The sequence below is a fragment of the Mytilus californianus genome, unplaced genomic scaffold (genome assembly GCF_021869535.1).
Source record: "Mytilus californianus isolate M0D057914Y unplaced genomic scaffold, xbMytCali1.0.p SCAF_4, whole genome shotgun sequence".
NCBI lineage: Eukaryota > Metazoa > Mollusca > Bivalvia > Mytilida > Mytilidae > Mytilus > Mytilus californianus.
The window spans coordinates 64,199,573-64,219,030 of NW_026262690.1; the positions used below are offsets into that span (position 1 = coordinate 64,199,573).

At 31.7% G+C, this 19,458-nt stretch overlaps 1 protein-coding gene across 2 annotated transcripts in view; it reads left to right on the top strand.

Annotated features, from left to right (window-relative positions):
* Positions 1–18,742, top strand: part of LOC127738323 (cell division control protein 42 homolog) — a 54,891-nt gene extending 36,149 nt beyond the window's left edge. For both annotated transcript variants that reach the window (XR_007999987.1, XR_007999988.1), the window contains exon 2: positions 18,596–18,742. The gene's annotated coding sequence lies outside the window, so the exon portion shown is untranslated. The remainder of the gene's footprint in view (positions 1–18,595) is intronic.
* Positions 18,743–19,458: the final 716 nt, after the last annotated feature.

The following is a 19,458-nucleotide window of genomic DNA, read 5'->3' on the forward strand; positions in this document are numbered from 1 at the left end:
CGAAAACAAACTGACAAAGCCATGGAAAAACACGACCAAAAGACAAACATCAATTCACAAAACACAACATAGGAAACTATTGACTGATCAGCACCAACTAAAAAAATAACTCTTGATAAATTCCTGAATTTTCATGTTAAAATATACGTCTGATACCATTATAAAATCCAGTATTAACTTCAAAAACAAATAAATAATTATGTATTGAATAATGTGTAAGAACTGATATTTTGATTCAATTGGAAATCAAAAAGTTGTGAAATAAGTTTTATTTACATATCAATCGCTCATTGCGTTATACTAATTATTTCCTATGATGCTCCACAAGAAATTAATGGAACTGTGAAGGATAATTTTTGTTATCCCTTTCATCCGCCCCACCACCTGCACAGATAGCTATAGACGTATTGGGAACAACTTTTCGCGTCTTGCGTAACAAATTCAAAGTCTAATATATTTAATGAGTTTTTAAGACTATACTATGGTGTTGATATTATCATTTGGATATATGTTATAGCAATATGATAGTTTCAAATATTAAACTAATTGTCTTCATTTTTAATTAATGATATACAAACGAAACAATGAATGTCTGGCTTTGACTTTTTATTACTCCATGTATCAATAAATTAATTGTATAAAACAAATCAATTCATAAATGTGAATGCACTATAACGTATCTTTATTTTTTTTTACAATTATTATTGATGAAATGAAGGTTCTATCATACATTGCATGTATTAATGAAATTAAAACCTTAATTTAATTATTCATCCTCTATTTAAAAGGATATACAGTATTTGAATCTTTACATTCATTAAAAGATACATGATTAAGATTGTCAATTCCTTGATTGATTATGTATTTGCACTGAAAACACTTTCAACTTTCTCAGACAAACATTTTGATTGTTCTTTTTATGCTATTCATATGTTAAATATTTGCCTTATGTATTTTCTTTTTTTATCAAAATTCCCTAACTTCGTTTGATGCATTGAGAGTTACTCATGATAAATAGTAAAATATAAAGATTGTTACTAATACTGGCATTGCAATAGTAATTCGGGGAAACTATTTGTATATTAACTAACTATTAGCAGTAATGCAAAGTACGTGTTTATCTAACATATATTCAAAGGGACATAAAATGGTGAGAAGATCAGTGCATGCCATTGTTTCAAAAACGTTGGTCCAAATTCATAACTTTAAAAAAAAAAACAACAACAAGAAAGGCCGTGAAAGACACATATCCTGCCTCTGTTACAAATGTAGATATAACAACTGAAGAGTTCATCTTAACTTAGCTTTGTTTATATCATATACATAGCATAAACATTGCTTTATTCAAATTGCAAAAGATTGTTATTAATGAATACCCATAAGAAGGGTAAACAATACGTTATTCAGTAATTGCGTCAATACATTTGGGGTTTACAATTTAAAAGTATTTTTTTGTGAGCAATCACCTTGATGCTTTTTAACAGTACCTTTAAATTTGTACAAAAACTCCTTAAGTATACAAAAATGAAATATATAATTAGAACCGAGGTGAGCAATATATAAGAAACATATGCAATTAAGGCGTTTTATATAAACCGCTTACGCTCATTGTATGATATAGACATGGTGGAATCTGCTCCCATTTCAAGACAATTTTGTGACCTTGAGAGAGCAAAATTGCCTGTAACTTGCATAATATGTATTTCTTTATTTATGAAACAAAATATATAAGTATCTGCAATGTTCGTGTTACAGACTATTGAAAGAGTAAGAAAAATATCGAGGTTTATTTGAGCATATGTCCAAATGCACCAGTCGAAAAAAGGGCGGAGACAGCCAGAATGGCATTAAATATGAGCAGAGAACATTTTCATGAAACGATAAGGATGTACTGCTGTATGCATGAAACAAAAGGAATATTATTTTTCTACACTTGTCAAAACGCACTCAGTTCACACTTTGTATCAGAATAAGAGTCAACAGTAGTTTACCAATGTTTGACTCTCGAATTTCTATCTTTAATATACACATCAAGTGAACAAAATAAAGAACACCGGTTACGCCGACATGATACGGGTAGTCTTATGCTATGCATGCATCACCCGACATGCGTATCCAGACTAGATCAACATGTCCCAATAGGGAATACGATACAATCGGTAAATTCACAAATCCATCCGCTATTAGTGGAAAAATGTCTGACTGTCTTTTATTGAGACCCAGGTATGTCTTTTTGGTCAACCAATTCGTGGTGGTGACATTGACATTTTTGTTGATTTCCTTTTCATTTCTTACTAATAACCATGTAGCTGTTTTTGCATTATTATCACACATCTGTTAATGAAATTCGTAAAATATGATCATGCACACGTGTACAGTATTAATTGCGATATACGAAAACCTTTCGATTGGAAAAAAATAAAATAACAAAAATACCGAACTCAAAGAAAAATTTCTTTATCAAGTGGCAAAGTCATAAGTTCAAACACATCAAACGAATGGAAAACAACTTTCATATTCATGACTTGGACAGAGAGTTTTTTTTTCTACTGAAAAAGAGAGAGTTGACGGTAGGACATCTGAAATAATCAGGTTTGTTATAAATCCTAGTTTGAAGTTATCAATTTTTATCAATTTCAAGAAATGAGATCAAGATATGAACCAGACCTCTAGTTTCAATAGTATACTTAAAGTCAAGTTGAGACACAAAGAATAAAAAACAATTAACAAAAGACCCAAGTCAAAAATCACCTATCAACCAGAAAGTAGAAGGTCATCTACAAACAAAGAGAAACAGCAGCGAACAACACTAAGACAAGGTAGCCGGACTTTGTCCACGTACAAAATGTGATAGGGTGATTATTATACTAAATCAAATCAATACAGAAGCAAGTTAGTCTAGTTAAGCAGATGTTATATTCAAAGACTGTAAGACCACCAGTAGCAGCAATGCATCAGTAAAACTATGTAGATATGTGATAAGGACTTCATTGCGCTTCACAATTAACTTCATCAGAGGTCCCAACCTCCAAACGTCCAGGAAGAGAAACTAATGAAGACCATTAAAATAAAGAAGACTAAAGCAGATCACCCAAAAAATCGTATGAGGTAAACTTTGACATTCACAGAATGGTAACTTTAGTGAATTCGATAGCCAACTCAAAACAAAGATTACATTTGGAAACTGGTATATATAAATTGTATCTATATTTGTAGCGGGAGGTTTGGCTAGCCACAAAAGCAGGTTCAACCCACCATTTTTTTCTTAAAATGTCCTGTACCAAGTCAGGAAAATGGCCATTGTTACATTATAGTTCGTTTCTGTGTGTGTTGCATTTTAGTGTTATGTTTCTGTTGTGTCGTTGTTCTCCTCTTGTATTTGATGTGTTTCCCTCAGTTTTAGTTTGTAACCCGAATTTGTTTTTTTCTCAATCGATTTATGAATTTCGAATAGCGGTATACTACTGTTGCCTTTATTTGTAGAACAAGAAAGATGGGTTAAAATGAATATAGAAAAATAGACTCGTTTAAAAAATAATCGTAATAACATGATTTCCAATAGTACAAAATCATCAAAGAAACCAGGATTATAATTTATTACGCCAGACGCGCGTTCGTCTACAAAAAAAGTCACCAGTGACGCTCAAATAAACAAACACGGAAGATGAATTTAGACAAAGTTGAGGAGCATTGCTAGCCAACGTTTCCGGGAAACGTATGTCAAATGCGGCTAAGGCCTTCTATGCTTGGGGTAGAAAAATATAAGTTTAAAAGAATCATTCGTGATTTCATAAACATAGAATTTAACGAAAATTATCATATATATAGTACATCAGTTAAATTTGACGAGCAAAATGTACCGAAGATAACAAGGATTCTGAATTGAACATTTCCTTTGATGTTGTTGTAATGAATATTTTGATAATTCAATTTATAATTTCCACTTCTAAAGAACAGTGAATTAACCACACACTGGATGTTTGTCGGATCTCAAGGTTGTATTAAGGGTATCCGGGGGAGATCATTATATATGGATGTCAGTATATATAAAAGATCTCAGGTGTTTTTAAAAATAAATCCACTTCATGTTTTTCCTTTACAAAGCTAGGCTGGACTAGATTACGGACAAGGATTTCACACATCAGTTTTAAAATGTTATATGTACCTTGTCGAAAATGAAATGGTAAGGCCGTCTTCGACTTTTCAAAGCAATTTCGCCCTTTCTTTTCGTATACATGAAGTTTAATACAGTAAAGCACTTTAAACCATTCTAAGAACGCTTTTAAGTTTTCTCAGGTTTTGAAAAAGTATCAAGGATAATTTGAATGGTGAAATGTTTTTGAAAGAAACTACATTTATTCTGTAGTGGTTATTCAGAATATCATCTATATCAACTGTAAATGCATTAAAACATTATACAACAGGAAATCTTATATTTTCTGTGTTAAGATGTTATCGTTTGAAAGCAGTGAGTAATGAAAAAAATATAAAAGAGACTAGTTAATAATGTAACAGGAAAGAATTTTGACCAGATAGGATCATAGATTAAAATTAAGCACGCGTCGTGTTTTATCGTATGACAAGACTTGAGTGAATGCAGTGTCACCTAACCTTGCCACTAATTCTTTAAAATCTTCTTCAAATAATAGAGTTATTTGTTAACAGTATGTGCTATAAAAATGCTGTTTCTGTTTTCAATATTTTTGTACAAGTTATGTTACTATGAAATGAGGGTGAATGTATAAGTAAATGTCAAAATTAGACAAAACCCTGAAAAGTATGACTCACAGATATTCCTGATATTTGCCGGAAACATTCCTCATCCTAAAAGATACTCAAACAAATAATGTAAAAGAAGAGGCAGAAAATACAAAAGAGACCCTCAAAATTCATAACATGTTGAAAAACTAACAATAACATGGCCATAAACAAAGAACTACAAAAAGACAAACAACATTCTACAAAACACTAAACAGAAAACTAAATTCTGAGCAAAACAAACCTAACCTCAAACTGGGGATGATCTCATGTGCTTTTGAATGATAAGCAGATCTTGCTCCACATTAGGGGTCCGTCGTATTGCTCACTGCAAGTACAAATTCGTTGATTAGTCTCATTCGGCGATTTTGAAATCGAGAAAGAGAAAACGAAATTTTATCTAGACCATTGTAACACATTCGATGTCATCTGTGACATAGATATTCAATAGTGGTAGACCAAATATCTTAGGGGATGCGGATGATGATGATGATGATGATGATGATGATGATGATGATGATGATGATGATGATGATGATGATGATGATGATGATGATGATGACGACGATGACGACGACGACGACGACGACGACGACGATGATGAAATTATGTTCATTGAATATTGAATAAGATATGTGGATTTATAAATCAGCAGATTTAGAACTTTTAACTTGCTCTCAGTGACTAAAAAAACAGAATTCTTTAATGTCGTACAATACAGTATTTTTCTAATTGTTCCTGTGTTATGTCATAGCATGAAACGTTTATCCTGTCGACGCTACCAGTTTTGCTCCTGTTGGAGTTCATGCGATTCGTCTGTAGTTCTGATATTATAGAGTTAAAAAAAATTGAAAACAACACGTTTAATAAGTCCATGCGTCCGAAGCGCTTTTCTGGATTTACCTTCATCAGGAACGCTCAATGCCAAACATTTGAAATCCGAGGGATGTATAAGTACCGAAACAGTTGAAGAGCTATATGACAAAAATACCTAAAACAAATAGCCAAATTCATCTAAGGTCAACTTTGCCTGAGGGAGTTGAAACCTTAGTTTCTTTATAATTTCAAAATTTATAAACGGACAATTTTAGAAAAGTTTGTTATAAATCATGTCAGTACCGAAGTACTGACTACTGAGCTGATGATACCCTCAGGGACTGATAGTCCACCAGCAGAGGTATCGACCCAGTGATGTAAAAAATTGAAAACAACACGTTTTATAATTCCATGCGTCCGAAGCGCTTTTCTGGATTTACCTTCATCAGGAACGCTCAATGTCAAACATTTGAAATCCGAGGGATGTATAAGTACCGAAACAGTTGAAGAGCTATATGACAAAAATACCTAAAACAAATAGCCAAATTCATCTAAGGTCAACTTTGCCTGAGGGAGTTGAAACCTAAGTTTCTTTATAATTTCAAAATTTATAAACGGACAATTTTAGAACTGTTCCAGAATTAAATTTTATTAAACTATTTTTTCTATTTTTCCTGTATAAGTCCACGGATTGAGATTAAAATAGCATGGAATAGTTCTCACCTTTAACATGATATTGTACCTGTCTTAAGTCATTAACCTCTTCTATTCTTTGGTTGATGCAGATTTTAAATAGTCTCTGAAAATCCTATTGAATACTAGTCTAGATTCTAAACTTAAAGCTTGCAATTTATAGACTCTTTTCATTGTTGAAGACAGTATTTAGATTCTAAACTTAAAGCTTGCAATTTATATACCCTTTTCATTGTTGAAGACAGAATTTAGCCCTCTGAATGTCATTTCTATGTAATTGTGTAGGTGAAGTTGCTGTCTCAATAGGATATGCCCTTCATCTTCTTATAGTCATATTTAATACAAGACTTCGTCATATTCTATGGTTCATCAAAGGATAACCAATTAGTGTGCATTACAATGAAATGACCACTATTGATTATTAATTAAACGGCACTTTTTATAATGTTCTTCATTTTGACAGATAAAAGAGATCGCTCTACCATTACAGCAGTTCTTTCCAATTGTACTAATTAGGATATACAGATTACAGGGTGTATACATACAGTAATTTCTAATTGGAGACAACAGAAAAGTAATACAATTAATAGAGTATGCAAGGCCCTATATATTAACAAAAGCTTTGTAACAACGGTTAATAAACGATACCCGTTTTGCGTCCTTTTTGGTAATATAGCTCTTCAGCTGTCTCGGTTTATACATCCTTGCCTTTTAAATATTCGGCTTTGAGCGTTCCTGATGAAGGTAAATCGAGAAAAGCGCTTCGGACGCATGAAATTTATAACGTGTTGTTTTAATTTTTTTGATACATAGCTATGCCGAGTAGGACGTTTTCCATCAGGATCGTTTCAAAAGCTTATATGTATGACTTGACATTTAATTTAGACATTTTTTTGAATTTCTATCAATTTTGGAATATTTGTTGTTCCTAATTCTTAGATATGAACTTATGATTTAACCCCCTACAGCATGGTCATAATGACATCTTGTTATCTTGTGACGCTTTGATATTTACTAATAACTACTTCGAAGGGCCAATAAATGACATGAAATACATTGCACTCTTTGCGTACAGCGCCCAGCAACATTAACAATAAATATGACACGGACAAATATATATAGATAATTAAAAGACATTTACCTTGTTTACGTTCAAAACAAAATAACAATGGAATACAACAGGGTTTACTTTGCTGGATGAGTCATTTGCAAACAAAAACTTGGCTATTAAACTGTGTAAATACATATATCTCGAACTGACCTAAAACTGTGGTGCATTTGTGGCATTTTACTATTTATGCTTGTGTTAAGCTAAAAACTTTTTAAAAAAAATGATACATCATTTGCATTGTAATCTGTTCATATGCTTCATTCGATTTAAAAACAACAAACCAAATCATCATGCAGATTACAAAACCTAGAGACTAAATACATATACATAAAAAGTGACAACGTCAAACAACGCACTCATAAAGAGAAAATTAACATAACACACCGTTGCTGTTTTCATGTTGTTACGTCGAAAATGATGGTATAATTTGAAATTGATGCCTTTATTGCTTGATAAATCATAAATTGATTTCTTACTTCAAAACAAAATGATAAAACTTTTATTTTTATATGGGTTTAGTTTAAAAATTCTCACACCGAAACATCGTCTTGATGGTAAACAAATCCATAAAAATAAGAAATATTTATAGTAGTATGAAATTGGTATAATCAAGACGTTTGTTTTATGTCGTTTCCTGAAATATCCAGATACGATATGTACAATGCATCATGTGTATGTTCGTATGACATCTTACACTCGGGAAATAGAAAATAAAAAAACTGTTTTTGATGTTTGGCTTTAATATCTTCAGTTTGATCTTTAGAGTACCTTGTGAAGGTTGTTGCTCCATAGAGAGTATCATCATACACACTGAAAGAGACATCATAGAGTACATAACAACTCATCACAAGCGATCCATTATCTAGAGAATTTGATTGGACATCATTTATAATTATTTATCACACTCATTAGTGTGGTCAGTTTCATTAAAATGTATTGTTCATAAAATGTTAAAATCATTGAAAAACTAAGATTTTTCTACATTAGGCATAGATAAAATAATAGATTTTGACACAACTTTCTGGAATTTTTGGATTCGTAATGTAATTGATATGGCTTTCAACAAATATGAATCTGTAGTTTTTTTTCCAAAATCTTCTCCCTTACCAATTTAGAGAAAATGTAAAAAAAAAAAAAGGTAAAAACAAAAAAAAAATATTTAACTGCTTCATTTTTCTGGATGATTCTTTTTCAAAACAAGAAATTTACATGCCCTATTATATTTTGTAAGTTCACATATCTGTTAGATGGATTAACATAAACCTTTTGTGCAACTAAAGATTTGAGTTCGTTCACTATTTATGTATGCTGTAAACCAAAATATGATTTGTATTGAAAAAGGTAATAAATCATTTGTATTTACATCTGTATTTCAATTCGTTTATTTTTTAATTATATATCAAATCATCATCGATATACAAATATTACAGACAAAAATCAGAGTATCATAAAAATAAGGAGATGTGGTATGATTGCCAATGAGACAACTCTCCACAAGAGACCAAAATGACAAAGAAATTAACAACTACAGGTCATCGTACGGCCTTATCATGTATATAATACTTTGTCGAACACTCACAGATATAGAGAAGGAACTTAACCCACCGTTGCTGTTCTTTATATCGTAATGTTGAAAATATCGATAGCATTTGCATTTTTTTTTATAGCTGCATACAATATGAATTGATTTAATAGTTCAAAACAAAATCATAAAAGTTTTATATGAAATACATGACATTTATACATAAATGATTTATAGACTCAAAAATTCACACACCAAAACACCGTTCCACATGGTAAACAAAACCATAAGAAAATGGCATATATAGTAGTCTGAATTAGATGTTTATAAAACATATGTTCTATGACATGTCGAAATTTTCCTGAGAATTTATATAGCGTTAGTTGTATTTTTGCAAAAACATACTGACAAATAGTATTTTGTTAGTTTGTTGATTTTGCTTGAAAACATTTGGTCTTTAGCCTACCTTTTCAAAGTACCATACATTTAAATTTTATAATAAAACTCCAAATCTCATAAGTAATAATATAGTATACATTAAACTGAACCTTTTCATGATATACCCACATCACATGTGTATTCACATGAAAGGTTTTTGTTAAGTAAAGCAATAAAAAAAACAGTCATAGACTTGAATAAAAAAAAATAACGTATTCGTGTATAAACCTCAAGAGTGGGTGATATAAACCGCAAAATTTGCATTCAACTAAGCATACATTACACCTTATAGTTCATAATATAAGTTTATGATCATTTATTGGAAAATTAAAGGACTCCTAAGTGACTCGGCATGATCTGTTCATCTTTTCTATCTATTCAATACTAATGTATATACAAAAACTATGATTTCTTATGACATGATCAAAGTAATCTTAATGTTTTCTTTCTTTTGACTAGATTCACTGGTAGAACTCATATGATAAAAACATTGCATTAGTATATACATTCAAATTCCTAAATACCCGTTATGTTTTATGCAATTCACCCTACACTCTATATCTATACAATATAGTAAACTTAAAAGCAATGTTTCGTCTAGGTAGCGTTATGTTAATAAACATTCAACAACGCTTGATTATTTTTTCATACATAACATTGTAAAATGTGGCGACTTAAGTTCTTTTCACAGAAAGACTTAAACCCAAGGTCAAGAAAACTGAAAAAATGTTTTGAAATTGTCATTAAAACATAATTCGTTTGGAAAGGAATTCGAAATGATAATAATTGTTAGAAAAAAAATGCATAAACAAGGATAGAAGGTCCATCGTATCTTTATTGTCATGTTGATCTTTTAATTACAATTAATTTGACAACCTGCTCGAGATAACCTTCAAAATTTTTCCCTTCCTTAGTCATTTCTTACTTCTTTTAGAAATACTGTTGACTGATTTTCGTAAGAACTCTTAAACTAGAAAAATTTCAAACTCACTGAAATATTTTTTGTTATGAATACAACCAATGATTTATTTTGACAAGAATCATGATTACGTTTCCACAATATCACTTCTTAAAAGGTCGTTTGCATCAATTTAGGATTAGTTTGTATCTTTCACAAATTCTAAGTCAATATTTGGTCAATATCAAAACACTTTATAGGTGTATTACCCATATGTTGCCGTACTAAGGCTATATTTGGTCAAATATGAATCACTTCATGTCAACTGTATCTTGGCATACACATGTTATTGCTCTTAAGGATGTTGGCTGCTTGAATTCAAAATAACAATATTTGTGTGGTGGGGTTGATTGGTAACTCCGAAATATATGGAAAGAAATGAACTTTTTACTGAATGAAATACAATAGAAAAACAAAGGATATTGGGTATCCATACATGACACAAAATCAGTACATGCATAGCAAAATACACACAATAAACAAAGGGACAGCGCTTTTATTGATGTTCTTCATCTCAAAGTCACAGTGAGGCCTTGAACAAAGTTCTAAAACAATTTAGAAGAATTTGATAACATTTGTGTTCCTGATGATCTTCTTTCAAATGCTAAGAAATATGTGGCTGTGAAACATTTGTTTTTGCATTACTAAGGAAAAAGTCAGAGAAATTGAAAAATTAGAAAACTTGAAAATGTGAACATTAGCAAACTTCCTTATCATAACAAATTCAAACCATGAATCTTCAAAATACTTGAATATAACTAGGTTATCATAAATTTTGTTTTCATACAAAGCGTAAGTTATCTTTGAAAAAGTGCATTCATCTTGTAATTCTATGTTTCAAATGCAGTTGCAGTTAGCCGATTTCAATGGTTTGATGAAATCTGAAGCTTCCTCCATGTTCTTTACCTGCATGTATAATGTAATTTCATATAATTTTCTGTAAAGCACATCGTGTTTTTTTATTCATAAGTCAATAGTCGTAATGTTTTGTGATTTCGATATTTATTTTACGCTTCGAAATTTCATGAAATATATGTACGAATAAAAGGTCAATGAGATAGCAACCCAACGATATAAAAAAATCTAGAGTTCCACATACGGCCTTGCGTGTTTGTAATTTGATTATCTTGTCATTATAAGTTATACTAAAAAAACGGTTGATACTGTTCCCTCCAGTAAAATTGAATTGTAACAAACAAATATAGCAAACACATAACATTGTTAAGCAGTACTTTTCTATATTTATTGGTGTTATAAAAACCCGATACAAATAGATGGATCGTTTCTAAGTTTCAGCCCCTTTGAGCCAGTGTTATTGTGCTTGTCCACAGTCAAAACATCGGTAGTAATTGTCAATGCTTGCACTTCAATTTTTACCCTTATTATCGTTAAGAAGTTCGTAATGATTGCAGACTTTTTTAAAATCTTTTTAAATTTTTGATAACTTATCTGGACTAGAAGTGATTAATAACTTGTAATTCGGTATGTTCTTTTTTTTTTAACAACAAATAGATATTCTTTATTCTTCGGAGAATATCATAAAGGGGGTTTAAAATGGTTGACATTGACAGCATTTTACAGCACTGAAGCGTCACGAGTCTCCAAATTAATAACAACTTATCTGCCTTATTGGAGGATTATACCTACCAGATATTTTAACAATCTGCACTTGGCTGTTAACTACATATGCTTGATATGTGTTTCTTTAGTATATACTAGGTCAGGGGCAGTTCAATAAAAAAAAAAAACTCAGATGATGTCAACAACTAATAAAGTCTGTCACATAGTTTGATACTCTGTTTTTTCTTTCTTTATAAACTGCATGTATTGCATTACTGTCTAATTGACGCATGACTCATATCTCTTCTTATACATATATGTGCGCTGATAAATTATAAATTAATTAATATGTTGACATGTTTCTAAACTAATGATTAAAAACATAAGAATGGTTTACCATAGATCAAATGAATCTAAAAATATTAAATTAATGCATTAACAAATGTAGTAGCATAACGTCAATAGTCTAATTTTGTATGTATATTCAGGACGATAATAATTGGTACAGTCTTTTGCAAAGGTTATGTTAAAGCTGAGAAAAGGTTGAGATTGCAAAATATTGAAAAGATGCATTTGGTATGTTCGGAGACTTGACCTCAATAAGCTAATAGCCAGATAATCTGCTGCTCAGAAAATAGATGATGTTGCATATAATGGTAAACCTAAGATTTATCTACAATGAAACCATGGCTTAAATCAAAATATGATTTATCATCAAATGTCAAGTTTATCTTCAATGTTAAAGGTACCAACTTTGGTGCGTTTGATCGATCTCCTATGTTTCCCTTCACCGAGAACATAGTTTCAAAAGTATAGAAAGCACAAGACATTTTAAAACGCAAAAAGCTATTTAGCTAAAACTAGAAAGTTCAAACAATGGCACGGATATTCTAGTTTGTAGGTTAACCCATATTCATTCTTTGTTTTTATAAAAAAATAAATTTGAGCTAGCCATCATAAACCTTAGCCATACTAAATAAAACACTTACATATATATTATGTAGATTTGTACACGAGTATTTTTAGGTTCATGTAAAATTTATTTTTATATTTCTATGTTTTCATTATATTTTCAAAAAATACAATATAATAGATTAAATTACAGATATTTTTATATTTTACCACTATTATCAGAATAAATGTATTGAAAAGTGAGTACTTATTGTAAATTATTCAATTTTAAAATTCGTGACAGTGCAATTCTATATATTAAAAAACGCCTTTTAGGTCATGGTGTCTTTTAAAAAAGGTTTCACATTACAACTAACTAGAGCGACTAACACCCTTCTACTGAAGTATAACAAATGTAATAGTATCATCTTTGTGCAGTAACAGACACCTCAATCACAGCAGTCATTTTGTTCAAGGGTGATTAATGGATGTCCTACAAGACACCTTGATCAAAGTGTGACTTTGTCCACCACGATTAATAATATAAGCTCTTTACCCGGATGAACCCAAACTTGCAACTTAGAAGACATGCACATTTACACTGGCTTTCATATCATCAAACAAATAGACAAAGGCATTTATTAACATGTACTTAAACATGATTATAGGTTTTTCAATCATTTCAGGTCAAACACTTAAGTGTTTCTTCTTTTAATGATTTTGCGTATGATGCAGAAAACGCACTTGGCCTCAATTGCACCTAGTATCGTTTCTACTTTTTAGTGAAAGTTTGTATTACTCAAAGCTTTATGTTTTTTGTTGTTTGTTCTGTTTGTGTAAGGGAAGAGAGTTTCGTTTATTGTTGTTGTTGCTCTTTTTGTAGAGTTTTAGTTATTTGTAATTGTGTTTACTCTTTGTTCAAGGCAATTTTTTGTCCATCTTTAACCCTATCTCATTGCTTTAAATTGTCGCGCTTTGGGTATTGTCCACCTCGACTTCAACATTCTGTTTCCCTTTTGAAAATAAATGTTTAGGTTTCTTCTACATGATTTGAAGTAAACCGATATCGCGGAAAGTCGAGTCACTTATCTATCATATTATTGAGATCGTTCAGGGTGTCTATATACGTTATCATCATTTTTTCAGATTTGACAATTGAAATTTCATGTACAAGGTATACAATTAACCATACAAATTACATATAAACTTGCGTGAACAAGCATTACACAAATAATGAATAGAAAGTAGATGGCTGCATTAAATAATAAAGAAGTTGGATAAGCAGTTATTCGTGCTTATTCTTTGACTTTCAAGGTCCTTTTGTTGTATAAATGAATACATTTGTCCGCGTAAAAAACTGTGGTACACATAGACAATCAAATTTCAAAACAAAAACAGAACGTCAGAGGTAACAACTGTATGTTTAATAGTAATTAAATTTTATAATGCAAATTCATTCACAAATGTCAATGAAGAATAAATTTCCCCTATATATTTTTTTATGAATCATATACGTATTCATGCATCAGATGTCAAATTAATTAGTACCTTCATATGTAACATATATAGTGTCATATTTAACACGACAGTCTTTTAACCCTATATGTACTTTTCTCGTTTTCTAATAACTATACTACATTTGAAGACCCTTCAATGACTTTTGGTCCATGCAGAAACCATTTCCTTATGCTTTCGGAATTTTATTGTATTTCTTTTTATGTCGTTACGCTAGATCCCGGTTAATATTATATTTCATGCAAGTGTATACATATGCATGGCATATGAAAATATGGCTAGTTAGACTTCAGTCAGTAGGCTAGTAAGATACTTGATGAGGAAACCTGCAGTTTGGATGTGATATAGTCACGTCCGGTTAGCTGGGGACGATACACATGTACATATTTAAAAAGTGCTTTGAAAATGATATAGCAAGGTTGCATATAAAAGAACTCGAGTAAAACCTCCTCGAATTTATCCATAATGGGAGGTCTTGTTTATGGTCAAATCAACCAACCTTATTGCACCATTAGACCTGCTTTCCTTAAGTTGTGGCTTTTCATACCTATTCGCCCCTTTTCCAGGTTTATGATTTGCCAGGTTTTACTGCTGGTCTTTTTCTTTTTTAGCCATGGCGTTGTCAGTTTATCTCGACTGGAGAGTTTGAATGTCTCTTTAGTATCTTTCGCCTCTCTTACCAATTGGTTTGTGTTGTTGAAGTGTATTCATGTTAATTATACAAGAAATGTCACCACTTAACGTTTAAGTAACCAACATGTCTGTCATATTTGTTTTTCGTTAATTGTTTTGTTATAAATTAAGCCGTTCGTTTTCTCAATTGAATTGTTTCATATTTTTTAAGTCGGGGCCTTTTATAGCCGACTATACGGTATGGGTTTTTCTCATTGTTGAAGACCGTACAGTTACCTATAATTGCTTACATCCACTTTATTTGGACTTTGGTGGATAGTTGTCTCATTGGCAATCATACCTCATCTCCTTATTTTTATACTCAATGAAATAATTTATAAATACACCTATAGATGATATACCACTCCTCGTACAATTGGAATAATGAGTCTTGTATCTCTCTCTCAAATTTCGAACCAATTCTCTTTGATCTAAGATAACTTTTATAATTTAACCCACCCAAGTTCGATAGGGTTACGTATTTGATTGATTTATCTTCATTTGATCATTTCCAGGAAATAAAGAATTTTAAGTTTAGAGAAATCTCTAATTTATCAATTTCACAATTTACAATTGACATCCGAATTTAGTAAAGCACCTGTTTTAAAAGTACCTTTTACCTGTTAAAATAAAGACTGGTTCTTTTCATCAATGTTTGATACAATCGTCGTTACAAAAACCTCCGTTAGATGCTTAGATTACGATGAAATAAGTACATTCCAACTTTGCTTTGTTAATTTTGCATTAGTTACAACATATCTTATTTTATTCAAGTTTCAAAAGATTTTAATCATGAAGGAAATACAATCTCGTCAATATATTAAAGGTGCACATATTTAAATCCCTTGACACTGATGCCTTCATGAGTACTTTTAATATAATCAATCTTCTGTTAGACATCTGAAATATGACAATCAAACAAGTAGTTACTGGTTTACATCATTTGAAGAAAAAAATCGATACCGAACGACCTCTATCAGTCAAAAATGTTATATTCATGAAAGAGTTTGATTTTTTTCAGTTGTAGTCCCATTAAAAACGTATCGTCTATTTTAGTTTCACAAAAACAACAGTGTATGATTTATATCGATTTATAGTAAAAAAATATAGTCATTCAATTTGTCCTTAACCAGCCCTCTTAATTTCTTTTAAATATGCAATATTTACACGGTTTTTCTTAGTTAAACATTAAACTCCTTACATTTAATACTAGTGATCAACATTCATAACAACAGACTGGTTTTTCCGCAGATTTTTTCTCACATAAGGAAAAGTTTCTATTTACTTTAGATAAAGAGTAGTGTACTTCCTGGTACAGTATTCGTACTGAATTTTAAGTTCTCTTGGGTTATTTAAATAAGAAGAGTGCCTTGTTTATCCAGTTTGTTGCTACTGCATATTAAATTACTGCAAAGTTTTCACAGACCAATCAAACTTACAAATCTTGTAGTCTTGAACTTCATTTGTTTCTGGTTTCAAATAACGTGCATTTGATTATTTATTAAAACGTGCAGTAGAATTTCTCATGAGTCCTCAAGAAATAGCTGGTACCTAAACTTAAAAAAAATATTTCAAAACAATCAAAACAAACAAAATAAACAAACAAACAAACAAACAAACAAACAAAAACGGAAAGAAAAAGACTAAAAACTTCATTTCATACATAACAACGAAAACAGGAATTCAACTCAACTATTTGTCTGAACTACAGACCCCTTTGACCACATAGTCCTCCGAGAAATATACATACAAGCAAAGACGGAACAATAACGAGCAACACATGGTCCAGACAGCCTGACTTGTTACAGGCAAAGACTGAACAATAACGAGCAACACATGGTCCAGACAGCCTGACTTGTTACAGGCAAAGACTGAACAATAACGAGCAACACATGGTCCAGACAGCCTGAATTGTTACAGGCAAAGACGGAACAATAACGAGCATCACATGGTCCAGACAGCCTGACTGTTACAGGCAAAGACGGAACAATAACGAGCAACACATGGTCCAGACAGCCTGACTTGTTACAGGCAAAGACGGAACAATAACGAGCAACACATGGTCCAGACAGCCTGGCTGTTACAGGCAAAGACGGAACAATAACGAGCGACACATGGTCCAGACAGCCTGACTGTTACAGACAAAGACTGAACAATAACGAGCAACACATGGATCAGACAGCCTGACTTGTTACAGGCAAAGACTGAACAATAACGAGCAACACATGGTCCAGACAGCCTGACTTGTTACAGGCAAAGACGGAACAATAACGAGCAACACATGGTCCAGACAGCCTGACTTGTTACAGGCAAAGACGAACAATAACAGCAACACATGGTCCAAACAGCCTGACTTGTTACAGGCAAACAAATTATTTATTTATATCGCGATTATTTCACGATTTGCTTTTTGTTAAACTTTTGATAAAGCAGATATAAAGGTTTATTTGAACAAGAAATACGTGAAAAAGCACACCATAATTATTTTTGATATTCACGCAGTACATCATTTTAATTTAATAAACATCACAAATTCGTGTAATACACCAAAGAAAACCCCCAATACTGAACTGGACATTTCCTTTTAATGTTATTCGTTAAATCAAAGATCTTTAGCAAACTTTTTAATTATTAAATGTAATGATTTAAATGTATAAAGGATCTTTGAACTCCCTACACCTGTAAACTACATGATACAGGTTGTTTGCTGGATTTTCAAGGTTGTTGATCTAACGTTCCGGATCAATACCTGAGATGAGGGCATATATAAAGACCGCAGGTGTTTTAAAAATAATCATTTCATGTTCTACCTTCAGACGAGCTAGACTACTTTAAGGACAATGATTTCTCACGGCAGCGATAAAACCGTTACTTGTACCATAGTTGGAGATGGAATGGTTGGGAAATCTCAGATCTGTAAGACATTTATTGGGGATCTGACTATACAGGATTATGAAGCTACAGTGACTAATGAGCATTCTGTACTTACACAGTTTATGGGGGACAAATATACTCTCAGGATTGTAGACTCCTCTGGACAGGTAAGATGACATTTTTGCTAGAATTCAATTAAAATGATAGAAAATTATAGATATGCAATATAATTGCCATTTAGTTTTAAATTATAAAACAACAAAAATCAAAGTTAAACATGGTCAAATGTAGTTTCGGAGAGTTGTCAATTAAAATAAGTTTTATGATGGTATACGTTAATGAGATGATAACCAAACGGCAAAGAAAAAAGTGCCGGCTACAAGAAAAGGGGAGTTTAAACAAAGAAAATAAGATGGAAACGATGTAGTCAGATTTATTATTTCAATCTTGAAGGAACCGATTCATACTAGTTTAGACGTTTAAATTTCTAGATCATATGTGCAGCAACGAAAAAATGCTATAATTGATTAAAATATAGTACCGCAGTACTGTACCAGGAACTCTGATCGATAAAATTCAGTTGTAAAATAGGTTATCTTTGTATTTAAATAGATTGAAGTACTTTCTACTTTCACAAGTACTTCTAGGAAATAAGCTCTGGTTTCTCCAATATCGTTATTTTAGGAAAAAGGGTCGTTCAGAAAATCGTTACACAAATCAATATTCATGAAAGTGCATTATGAATTAAATTCAATACTGATGTGATATATATATTTTTTTATTTTAGCATGATTACAAAGACCTTAGAACAAAATCCTACAAGGGATCAGAAGTATTCATATTGTGTTACAGTCTATCAGACAGGGATTCATTCGAAAGCATAGAATCATTCTGGATTCCAGAAATCAGAAAAATTTGCAAAAAGACACCAGTGATTTTAGTGGCGACTGGAAAAGACATTGATGACGAGAATAATAATGTGTCTAAACAAGAAGGACTATGTATAATGGATAAATACGGAATTGATACTTACGTTGAATGTTCATCATATAACAAGGAAGAAGTAAATGAAGTTTTTGAAGATGTTTTATTGTCCGTCATTAAAAACAAGAAAAGAAGGCGTTCTAGCCTTCTCCGTCATCTGTTGGCGAGGTGAAGAGACATGAAAATAAAATCTGGATTAACTTATAAATGGATCTCTATCCATCTGATGAAAAACTGAGTGAACAGTCAGTGACAAACAATATACCATTCACCATTCGCGCATTAACGCATCTAATGAGTTAGATCTACTCTGAACTACGCCACAGAGGACGCGCCGCCGTTGATGGATCATTCATTTCATGCAAACTTGGAACAGATTCAGATTCATACAATATAAAGCTTTGTAAATGTTGATCGGATATAGGAGAGCACTTACTCCATTTGACAAGAACATTTTTTATCTGTCAATGACATTACATCCATGGTTATTTTCAGCTATAGCTAATCACAGTTGCATTCCCATAGCGAGTTGCAACGACATAGCAAATCACAGTCAAACGATAGTTTCAGTTATGGACTTGTTTTAATTGACATAATGTTGAGGACATATGTCTCATCAGAACCTTGTGTGGCAGCAATATCATTTATGTCAGCAATGAAAATAAA